Source organism: Mus pahari, chromosome 7, assembly GCF_900095145.1.
Source record: "Mus pahari chromosome 7, PAHARI_EIJ_v1.1, whole genome shotgun sequence".
Classification (NCBI taxonomy): Eukaryota; Metazoa; Chordata; class Mammalia; order Rodentia; family Muridae; genus Mus; species Mus pahari.
Genome location: NC_034596.1, coordinates 46254613 through 46267543, shown reverse-complemented (window position 1 = coordinate 46267543; position 12931 = coordinate 46254613). Strand labels below are relative to the sequence as shown.

The window sequence follows — 12931 nt, the reverse complement described above, 5'->3', positions numbered from 1 at the left end:
ACACACACACACACACACACACACACACACCAAAACCTATATACTTTACTTACATATCTGAATACTGGTGAGGATTTGCTGAACTTCATTTTTTTCTGTTAAATATTGTAAAGTGTTTTCTATTTTTATTTCATTAAGTATTTAAAATTTCAGTGGGGGTAGTATATTAACACTGACATCAATAATTCAGAGGGCTATGGAAATGAATGCAATTCAAAAGGGAGGAGAGTTAACATCTACATCCTCTCATATATCTTGCCTCCAGGTTTTTATAACTTCAGATTATGGAGATGGTCATAGGACGGTAGTCATATTTGGCAGCTCCTGATGTTCATTAAGTACATGTGATAAGTTACTTGGTGTATCCTAACACTTCTTGGATAATATTGACCTGTTAAGATACTATAATGTGAATCTGTATTAAGTTCCCTATTATTTATTGTGTAGGGGTCTTGGTGTGCTTACTTCTAACAATAATGAGCTTTTCCATTGGATTTCATTCATTCTTTATATCAATGTTAACTACCATATGATATTAATGTAAGTGGCTAAATAAATCTCAAGTTATAATCGGTGTTATCATTAGAAACCATTTAGGGAAAATACCCAAACTAATACAGTTCTTTCCTATTAAAGCAGTTACCTCTAAAAAATAGAATGTGATAACCTAGGGAGTCACCAAGCACCAGTTGCTTCCATAGCTGTTACAAGCTTCCAACTGGCAAACAGCAGTCACAGTAGACAGAGCTTTTAGATTTCTCATCAGGGAATAATGATCTTTATACACACCACACAGCTGCTTGGCATGGAGCAAGCCCTTCCTTAGCAGGGTACTCACTTGCCCATCTGCTTGGCTGGACAGTTGCCTGCTCAAATTGGTCAACTCTGCCATGTGGCATAGTTTTCCATTTTGAGGGCCTTTGCATGAGGAACTTGAATTAGAGCAAAAGGGAACAATATCCAAATACTGGGCCATTTCCTGAGGTTCAGTTTTAACATATGCCAGTTCCATTCCATAGTCTAATGTAGCTTCTTTGTTTTATCTCTATTGAAAAAAACATCAGTAGCATTGTTAAATTTATTGTCTAGTTCTTTGTATCAGATGATTTAAAAATGTTTTGCTTACTTAAAATTAATTGCTTTTCATTGGGGTATCATTCACAAAAGTTAGATATGGTAAATTGTTTTGCCAAGAAAGAATAAACCAAAGTTAGTAATAACAATTTCTTCTACCAAAGAACACTTACTAAATAATATGGAAACTCCTGTTTCTGTTAAAGACAAAATTATCTATGTGAATCAAGAAAGACTCTGTAGAAAAACTCATATAACCTCTCCCCATAAGAATTTTACAAAGAAAAATTAATGTTGTGGATATAATAGCTCAAGATGCTGTTTAGAGAACTGTAGCTATTTGATTGGTTTTATAGGGCAGATTTTAAAACCAAAGGGTCAGAAATACAGAGTAAAAGAAATGGATTATCTATTCTGCTTTCACTACTGAATCCATAGCAAAAATATGAAGTGGGAGGTGGCTCAGCTCTCCACATGCTGTTTCAGGACCTTTCTACACTCTTTATATTTTAAAAGTATTTTAAAATATTATTTTCTACAAAAGATTGGAAATTACTCCTTCTGCTTTCTCTTCTACCAGTCTCAGGTACTTTTAAAATATAATATAAAATTAAATATAACATAAATAAAATATTTTTAAATAATTTCTTTATTGGAAAGGGATTTAATTTCCTTCAGTTTAAATTTATTTAAAAACCAAAATGTGATAATACTTAGATAAAATGATGGGTAATGCACAAACCTCAGCAGAGATGTTCTCTTTTGTCTGAGAACAAGTACTTTGTGTGGAGGAGGGGATAAAATTGGATATAATTTACTCATTAATTTTATGAGTACTCAATGATTAGAAAGGATTAACTTTCTTTAAGACATGCCAGCAGCAGTTTGTTCGTGATGAAATGAAAATTTCTTTAAGTCTTTGATTTACTTTGGTTTAGTTTGAGGTTGAGATATGAATAAATATTCTTGATAGCTCTGTGACATTCATAAATAACTATAAGCAGAGGTTTATTAAATGTCTATATGCACAACCATAATGTCTAGCTTACATATTTTACTTTATATATTTTACTCAAGTAACTACAAACATTTACTCATAGAATAGTGTTTAAATGGAAGTGTGAGTTCTGACTCCTGATTAACATAATTGACATAACTCAAGGCTGCAAATTCTTCACATACTAAACAAAGTCATGGCTGTGCATTTGCAATTACAATGAACTAATGTAGAATTGTACGCTGTAACAAGAAACACCTAGGTCCATATCCTACATCACCTTCAAATAAGTTGTACATAACATTTCTCTATGTTTTACCAAATGGATAGTCCTTATCAAAATATTATATATGAAATAGAAACATTGATTGACAATGTAATTGGTACACCAATTCTATTCCATCCATGATAGTACATAATTACAGTATGATTTAAAGTAATTTTTGTCATTGATCTATTCAGCTTCCATTGCTGTAATAGAATGGCACAGATAACAAAGTTATAAAAACAAAATAGTTTTTTGCTTTACATTTTTGGAGGCTGTAGTTCATGATCTTTGCTTTGTTTCTTTGAAGGCTGTGACAAGGCAGCACATCATAAAACAAGCATGTGGAGACATAAGATGAGTCAACTCACAGCATGCAAGGGAGACATCAGAAGGTGTTGCTGTCCCGCAATACTCATAATACAAGGACATTCCCTGTGTTAGGGTTAGGATATGGAAATTTCCACTTAGGCTTGTGTACTGAATATCAGGATGGTCATGCTATTTTGGGAGGTAGTGGAAACTTAAGGAGTTACATCCTTCTTGATAACTATGTCACTGGGAGAAGGTACTGGGTGATCTCTTGTCTCAGACTTTCCTTAATTGTCTGCTTCTTCCTTCTATTTCTATTACTCATCCTTCTCTTTCTTCTTCTTTCCTTTCTTCTCTTTCCCCTTGCCCTTACTTCTCCTCCTCCTCTTCTTCATCATCCTTCTTTCTTTTTTCTCTTTTTCATTAATGAATGAATGAATGAATTCATTAATTAATTTGCTTTACAAACCAATATCAGCCCCCTCTCTCCTACCAGTGCCCTCTCACAGAGTTCCTGTCCCACTGTTCTCTCCCCTTCTCCTCCTATGAGGAAGTCACCCTTGGGTATCACCCTAGTATGGCATATCAATTCACTTCAGTGCTAGGCACATTCTATCCCACTAAGGCTAGACAAGTTGGCCTAGCTAGGGGAACAGTATCCACAGGCAGCCAACAGATTCAGGGACAGCCACTGTTCCAGTTATTGGTGGACCTGCATGAAGACCAAGCTGGACCTCTACAAATGTGCAGGGTGTCTGAGTCCAGTCCATGCTTGCTCTTTGGATGGTAGTTCAGTATCTGGGAGTCCCCAAGGGTCTAGGTTAACTAGCTCTATTGGTTTTTCTGTGAGGTTCCTATCATCTTCAGATCCCTCAATCCTGCTGAGGTCCCTCTTTTGTACCAATGAGTTCAAGGTTATTTCCTATTTTGTCTTCTATTACATTTAGTGAATCTGGTTTTATATATAGCTCTTTGATCCAGTTTGACTTGAGTTTTGTGCAGAGTGATAGATGCAGTCTATTTGTAATCTTCTAAATGCAGATGTCCAGTTAGAATAGCACATTGAAGAAGTTCTCCGTTTTCAATATTTGTCAGAAAATCAAGTGTCCATAGGTGTGTGGGTCTAAATCTGGAACTTTGATTGGATTCCAATGATCAACTTGTCTGTTTCTATACCAATATAATACTTTTTTATTAAAGTTATTCTGTAGTACAGCTTGATGGCAAGGATGTTGATACCTTCACAAGTTGGTTTTTTGTTTGTTTGTTTGTTTTTTTGGGGGGGTTGTTTGTTTGTTTTTTTGTTTTTGTTTTCTGTACATGATGATTTTAGAGACCCTGAGTTTTTTTTGTTTTTCCATATCAAGTTGAGAATTAATTTTCAATGTCTGGAAAGAACTGTGTTGAAATTTTGATGGTAATTCCATTGAATGTCTAGATTGCTTTTGGCAAGATGGCCATTTTCACTATCCTAATCCTACCAATCCTGATCTTTAAGCGTGGGAGACCTTTCCATCTTCTGCTATCCCCTTCAATTTCTTTCTTTAGGAACCTGAAGTTCTTTTACAGTTCTTAAAATTACTTGGTTATAGCTATACCAAGATATTTTATGTATGGCTACTGTGCAGCGAGTTTTCTCCATAACTTCTTCATCAGCCCATTTATCTTTTATATACAGAAGAGCTATTGCTTCAGTCTCTGCTCCACACTTTGTCTTGGTATTTCTTCCTGTGAGTATTTTATTCCCCCTTCTAAGAAGGACTGAAGCATCCACCCATTGGTCTTCCTTCTTCTTGAGCTTCATGTGGTGTGTGAATTTTATCTTGGGTATCTGGAGCTTCTAGGCTAACATCCACTTATCAGTGAGTGCATATATTTTGTGGGTTTGTGTGTGTGTGTGTGTGTGTGTGTGTGTGTGTGTGTGTNTGTGTGTGTGTGTGTGTGTGTGATTGGGTTACCTCACTCAGGATGATATTATCTAGTTTCATCCATTTTCATAAGAATTTCATGAATTCATTGGTTTTAATGGCTGAGTAGTACTCCATTGTGTAAATGTACCATATTTTCTGTATCCATTCCTCTGTTGAAGGACATCTGGGCCTTTCCAGCTACTATCTATTATAAATAAGGCTGCTATGAACATAGTGGAGCATGTGCCCTTATTACATGTTGGTGAATCTTCTTGGTATATGCCCAGGAGTGGTATAGCTGGATCCTTAGGTATTACTTTCTTAAGGTGTAATTTTTATAGGTCTGCCTTTATATGTTACTTGGAGTTTTTCCATTGCAGCTCCACCATTCTTTCTTTGTTCTGTACATTTATTGCTTTGGTTATTATGTGGCTGGAAGAGTTCCTTTTCTGGTTTAATCTGATTGGTGATTTATAAGTTTCTTCTATGATTATAGGTCTCTCTTTCTTTAGGTTAAGGACACTTTCTTCGATGATTTTATTAAAGTTACTTTCTGAGCCTTTAGTCTGAGAACCTTCTCCTCCTTTTATTATTATTATTCTTCATTTGATCTTTTCATTGTGTCCCAAATTTTCTGGATGTTATGTGTTAGAAACTTTTTAGATTTGAAATTTTCTTAGACCAATATATCAGTTTATTTTATGGTATCTTCTATGCCTGAAATTCTTATTTCATTTGTGTAAATGGTGGTGTTTATGTCTGTAGTTCCTTTTCTTTTTCTTAAGTTTCCCATTAACAGTGTTGCCTCACATTATGTTTTCTTTCTTGCTTCTATTTCTTTTTTTTTTTCAGTTCAAGAACCATTTTATTAATTTCCTTCACCAGTTTGTATTTTTCTGTAAGTCTTTATATTTTTTTCATTTCCTTTTTAAAGGCCTCTTTCTGATTATATTTTCCTATATCTTTAAGGAATTTATTTATTTCCACTTTAAAGTCCTCTATAACCTTAATGAGATGAGATTTGAGGCCATTGTCTTGCTCTTCAGGTGTTTTAGGATATGTAGGTTTTATTTGTAGTGGGAGAGATGGGTTCTTATGGTTCCATATTGCCCTTGCTGTTATTCATTATGTTCTTATGCTAACCTTTAGTTATTTGATTGTCTCTGGTGTTGAGTAATTTGGTAGTTCCCTGGTGGTTGCAGGTACTTCAGGTTTAGCTCGTAGGTGCTAATAGCAGCAGGCCTCTTGGGTGACAGCAGACCTCCAGTGAAGCAAACATCTCATTTTTCCTGGTTTTCAGGCCTCCAGGAAGACAGGATGAGCTGGTTGTTCTGGGAGACATCACGCCTCCAAGGAAGCTCACTGAGATGTAGCTCAGGGAGCGAAGTGCAGATCACGGATTTCAGGGAATGGTGTGATTAATCCATAACTCTTAATTTTTTCAGAAAAAGAAAGGAAAAATAAGATCTCTTCCAAATTTCTTCTATGAAACCAGTATTACTTTACATACTAGGCAAAGACAACAACAGCAGCAACAACAACAACATTGCAAGCTAATATACCTGATGAACTTAGATGTTAACATCACCAATAAAAACCAAATACAGAAATATATCCAAAACTTATTCATCATCATCAGCTTGGCTTTATCCTAGATATGCAAGAATTACTTGACAAACATATGTTAGTAAATCACAGAAATAGAGACTAACATGGTGCCTTTGATACTATGAATGCTGGCACTCAGAGATGAGGCATTCAGTTCAGTTCCTGCTCAATAGACTCTGGGCCCTATGTCTGATGTATAGGGTGGCTTCAGCCATAGGGACTTACATTCCACCTTTAGGGAGGTGGGCAATTAAGAGCAATAGCAATAACTTGTACTGTGTTCTGGCCTTTTGGATAACTCCGACCAAGTTATCCAAGAGAGGGATTCTCCGGCCTAGTTTTGCTGGTGCCTTTGCTCGTTCCTCTTTCTTCTCCTATTCTTTCTTCTCCTCCTCTTCCTCCTGTCCTCCTTCTTCCCCTTTCTCCTCCTTCTTTCTCCTTTCCTCCTCTTCTTCCCTCTTCTCTTTTTTCTTGTTCTTTTTCCTTTACATGTTTTTAGCTCTTTGAGGGAACATTGTCAGATCAGATTAGGAAATGTCACTGAAACTATTTGTTTACAGAGGTACATGTTTATTACTTTTACTTTAGATAAATATTTAATATTGTGTTTTCTTATGACTTTTTTGATATCCTTACTGCTACTTTACTCTCTAATTCCTCTGCATCTATCTCTCTCCTTACTCCCCAATTATTTTTCCTCTACTTTTTCTATTTTTTCTGATCAAATAACTTGCACCCTGATTGAGATAACTTTAATTATTGCTTTCATTTTATCCCATAGATTGTATGTTGTGTTTGTATTTAAATTCAAGTTAAGAAAAATATTTATTGCTTTCAGTAACCTCATTAAATAGCATGTTTACGAGTCTATGTGAGTTCATGTGTTTGATACAGCTTTTATTGTTTTTTTTTATGTTTACTCAGATAGAAGAGAAAAAGTTATCTCAGTTTTTCTATAATTTTTGAAACATGAGTTTTGTTCTAATTATAACCTATTTTTATAGTAAGTTTCACTGGATCTTAAGACGACTATATTATATAGTTTAGATGAATATTCATTCATGTCTGCTATGTTTCTGGGTTTTTTTTTTTTTGGAGGGGAGGGGTGCTCAGCATATCTTTTAACAGTGTGACATATAGAAGTGACGTATTCTCATGTTTCTGATAATTGTGAACATTATGTCTGAGAGATTTTGTTTTATGAAATTGTGTGTGTGGTGTGTGTATGTGAGATTTTGTTTTATGAAATTGTGTGTGCCTGTGCTTAGGGCATATGACTTTAGAATTGTAATTTGTTTCATGGATTTGTTATTTAATTAGAGCAAAGTGGCTTCCTTTTGTCTTCTGACTACATTTGGGTTGAACTTTACTTTTTCCTATATTGCAATGATGATACTTACTTGTTTTCTCCTACCATTTGCTTTAAATACTTCTCCCATCTTTTAATCATCATAGAGTTAATACCTTTCAGAGTAAGATGTATTTGTTGAGGTAGAATATAGATCCTATTTTTTAAATTAATATGATAGTCTGTGCCTTTTTACTGGGAAATGGAGACTATTAATATTTAGAGTAATTAATGTTGATAATATTAAATTGAGATGAATGATAAATATTTGTTATTTCTATGATTTTATAAATTTTTAGTGCTTTTCTTAACACTTGTTTTCTGAGACACTGTTTTAGCTTCAGTCCTTCTCTTGTATTCTCTTAGATGTATTTATTCTTCTCTTGACTCTGAGGCATTTACTCTAGTATTCTGTGAAGTGTCTGTCCAGTGATCATAAATTCTTTTAACCTGCTTTTATCACAGATTGTTTTCTTTCTCTATCAATCACAACAGATAGGTTTCATGATCTAGTAGTCTGAGTTAGCAGCTGTGGTTTTAAAATATATCAGATCTTAAAATATATCACCCATACTCTTTGGCTTTGAGAGTTTCCGCTGAGATGTAAACTGTTATTTTATTATTTTTCCACTCTTTTACTGTGACTGGGGGTTTCATTCTTCTAGTTTTCTTTACACATATTTTTATGTATAATATATGTTAGAAATTTGGTCTGATGTTGGGGATATTTTTCCTGGTCTTATATATTTGGTGTTCTTATATATTTGGTGTGCCTCTTGCACCTGGACGAGCCTCCACTCTGGATAGTTGTATGCTGTTATTGCATTGAAAATAATATTTGTCAGCTGAAGAGTTGCATAGAAAGAAGAATAGAGAAGGCCGAGGACATTATCCCTGAATATACTCCACAATGTTTAGATTCAAAATAAGATTAAGAAGACTTTTTATGATGCAACTCATGTTGGCTTTAAAGGATAGCATGAAGAGCTAGGAACAGTGAGCCACATCTGTAATCCAAGAACTAGGGAGGTAGAAGGAAGACTCAGGAACAACTGGGTCCATGAGACAAAACAACAAAGCAATAAAAACAAAACAAAATGACTAAAACCTGGCACGTCAACTTATGTAGTTGGAGTATAACGTTTGGAGAATAGTCATCTAGCAGCATCTGTGATCTCTGGGGGAGACAAGTGTGCCATAAGTACACCAACAAATAAAGATAGGAGCAATAAGTTTTGTATGTGGTCACTGTGCATGTGTCTTCACTTCTGAGGACATGCGTGGAGGCCAAACGTTGACATATGGTGTCTTCTTCTATTGCTGTTCAGGTTATTATTTGAGCTAGTTTTTCCATGAACTTAGAGCTTGCCAGTTTATATAGACTGGAAGTAGCAATAAGGTCTCAGGACCAGTCAAACTGATTTCTCCAGGGTTATGATTATAGATGAATGCTGCTATTCTTGACTTAAAAACTTTTTTTTTCCAATTTTTATTCGGTATTTACTTCTTCATTTACATTTCAAATGTATCCCCAAATCCCCCTATAATCCCCCCCTGCTCCCCTACCCACCCACTCCCACTTCTTGGCCCTGGTGTTCCCCTGTACTGGGGCATATAAAGTTTGCAAGACTAAGTTCCTATACTGGGGCATATAAATTTTGCAAGATCTCTTCCCAATGATGGCCAACTAGGTCATCTTCTGCTACATATGCAGCTAAAAGGATGAGCTCTGGGGGTACTGGTTAGTTCATATTGTTGTTCCACTTATAGGATTGCAGACCCCTTTAGCTCCTTGGGTACTTTTCTAGCTCCTCTATTGGGGGCCCTGTGTTCCATCCGATAGATGACTGTGAGCATCCACTTTTGTGTTTGCCAGGCACTGGCACAGCCTCACTAGAGACAGCTATATCCCGGTCCTTTCAGCAAAATCTTGCTGGCATGTGCATTAGTGTCTGCATTTGGTGGCTGATTATGGAATGGACCCCTGGGTGGGGCAGTTTCTGGATGGTCCATCCTTTTGTCTCAGCTCTGAACTTTGTCTCTGTAATTCCTTCCATGGGAGTTTTGTTCCCAATTCTAAAAAAGGGCAAACTGTGCACATTTTGGTCTTCGTTCTTCTTGAGTTTCATGAGTTTTACAAATTGTATCTTGGGTAATCTAAGTTTCTGGGCTAATATCCACTTACCAGTGAGTGCATATCATGTGAGTTCTTTTGTGATTGGGTTACCTCACTCAGGATGATACCCTCCAGATCCATCCATTTGCCGAGGAATTTCATAAATTCATTTTTTTAAATAGCTGAATAGTTCTCCATTATGTAAATGTACCACATTTTCTGTATCCATTCCTCTGTTGAGGGACATCTGGGTTCTTTTCAGCTTCTGGTTATTATAAATAAGGCTGCTATAAACATAGTGGAGCATGTGTTCTTATGGATATATGCCCAGGAGAGGTATTGCCAGATTAAAAACAGGAAAGAGAGAGAGAGAGAGAGAGAGAGAGAGAGAGAGAGAGAGAGAGAGAGAGAGAGAGAGAAGGAGGAGAGAGAATCTATGTATGTATGTATGTATGTATGTATGCATGTATGATGTATCCATGTATACACACATCTCTTTATAGATGGGGAGGCCAGAGGTTAATATCAGGTGCTTTCCTGTTTTGCTGCTCAGCTGATCTTTTGAATCAGATTCTCTCCCTGGATATAAAACTTGTTCGTTTGGCTAGATTAACTAGCTTGGAAGCCCGTGGGATCTTCCTGTCTCCATTCTCATATCAAGTTTCCTGGTGTCCATCACTGTACTTGGCTTCTGGGATTTGCTGTACAACACAAATCCTGGCACACTCTATTCCTAATATTTTTAATAATCTATGTTGCTACCATCATGGGTAATATTGGGTTGATTTTGCTCATTGAGACTGATTCTTCCCTCCACATTCCCATGTAATTTTTACTAAAACATCTAGCCTTTGTTGATCTCTGATAAACCTCAGCTATTACTCCCAAGATGTTGAAAATTTGAGAGATAAATGCATTCGTCTCATTTATAAGATGTATGTAGTGACTTGTATTCTCATGCTAATTATGTTATCCAAATCCCTGTTTGCAGTTCCCTGCATGAAGGCTAAAGGAAGTCTACCCCTAGTTGGCTCTGATTGGGAAATAAAGTTTCCAATGCCTGGACAGAGAGACAGAAGCAGAGCTTATAGAATTCCTTGGGAAGAAACAGAAGAACAAGAGGGGAGTTGGCTCCTGTGAGAAAATATGGAGATAAAGTGTAGAGCAGAGACTGAAGGAAAGGCCATCAAGAGACTGTGCCACCTGGGGATTTTTCCCATATACAGTTCCCATATACAGACACTCTTTTGGATGCCAAGAAGTGCATGCTAAAAGGAGCCTGATATAGCTGTCTCCTGAGAGGCCCTGCCAAAGCCTGACAAATACAGAGGCAGATTCTCACAGCCAGCCATTGGACTGAGCACAGGGTCCCCAATAGCAGAATTAGAGAATGGACTGAAGGAGTTGAAGGGGTTTGCAACTACATAGGAAGAACAACGTCAACCAACCAGGCACCCCAGAGCTCCCAGGGACTAAACCATCAACCAAAGAGTACACTTGGCTCCAACTGCATATGTAGCAGAGGATGGCCTTGTCAGGCATCAATGGGAGGAGAGGTCCTTGGTCCTATAAAGGCTTAATAGATGCTCCAGTGTAGGGGAATCAAGGGAGGGGAGGTGGGATGTGTGTGTATGTGTGTGTGTGTGTGTGTGTGTGTGTGTAGGAACACCCTCATAGTATCAGGGGGAGGGAGGGTGTGATAGGGGTTTCTGGGAGGGGGAACCGGGAAAAGGAATAATATTTGAAATGTAAATAAAGAAAATATCCAATAAAAATAATCGTTAAAAAAAGAAAAAAAAAATAAGAGTTGACTCTGACAAGAGCATGGGAAGGACCAAACTAGGAAAGTGTGGTATGGTAAAACAACAGAAATATAGGTGCAAGGATAAAACATCCTCGGGGGCTGTCTAGAAGGATCAAGGGCAACAGTAAATTATACATTAGAAATTATTAACTCAGGAATATCAAAGAGGAATGTATTAGCCATGTGAAGATTCAGGAGTGGCCCAGACACTGATCTAACTTAGTCATATTAAAAATAAGTCAGTCTTTGTGTGTGTGTGTGTGTGTGTGTGTGTGTGTGTGTGTGTGTGTGTGTGTATCACTCATGAATCTAAAACACTTGGCCGGGTGTAGAGGAGGTGTGTGCCCCTGCTTACCACTACAGCTATATGTTACAGTTACTAGCCTATGGTGATTTCACAACCATAGACTCTTCATCCTAGCTGCTATGGCCGTGCACCACTATGTGACCATCTGTATCCCATTATGCTATCCCATAGTCATACTCCAGAGTCTGTGCATTCTACTCCTGGCTGGTTCATATGCCATGGGCTTCCTAAATCCTTCTAGAAACACAAGTTTTACGCTCTCACTGAACTTCTATAAATACATGCCAGTAATCACTTTTTTGTGATGAACCTCCTTTTCTTGGTCTATTTCTTGTTCCAGTGTTGACTTCAGTATCACGGTTCTGACAGTCTTTTGTAGGGTTCAACCTGATGAGCACTGTGTTGGTTGTCATCTTTTCCTACATATATATCTGGGCTACCATTCCAATGATGTCTTCTACTGCGGGAAGGAAAATGTCACCTTCACATGTGCTTCCCACCTGACCTCAGTTACCATTTTCTATGAGACTCTCTCCTATATGTATCTACACCTGCATAGCAACAAATTTCAAAAGCGAGAAAAGGCAGATTCTGTATTTTATGGCATAATTATACCCATGTAGACCCCTTTGATCTGTAGTCTGAGAAATCAAGATGTAATGGAAGCTTTTAAAAAGATGAGGAAGAAATGCTGATAATTTGAACATCTATGACTCAACAAAGTTTATTAAGCAAGCTGTCTATGTTGTTATTTCTCAACCTCAGATATTATTAGGCATGTTGAGCAGTAAATGGCTTAAAGACATTATTTCATTATATCAATTGTACTTAACAGGTATAGAAAAAATCTCAAATAAATAAAATACCTTTAATTCCTACTCTTTAAATAAAAATGTGTTCAGTGTTGCTTTGGTGCTTCATGAAAAGATTATTTGTCGGTATGTGTATGAGAGATTGTATTCCAAAAAAGAAAAAAAATAAATCAATCTTTCTCTTTCACGCGAAGTTATTCTCTAACTTTTATGTGCATAATTCATAGATTTGGTCTTTCCATTGTGTTCAAAAGTTCAAAATGCACTTTCTACACAAGTGAAACAAGTTAATATTTGCTTTAATTAAGTATTTCAATTATTCTGCTTTAGCTTCAATACTCAATATTCTTTCCTATCAGTGGTAGATTTTATTCATGG

The 12931-nt window shown here is 36.6% G+C and overlaps 1 pseudogene; it reads left to right on the top strand.

The window, feature by feature from the left end:
- LOC110324011 overlaps nucleotides 1-12436 on the top strand; it is a 74114-nt pseudogene extending 61678 nt beyond the window's left edge.
- Nucleotides 12437-12931: the final 495 nt, after the last annotated feature.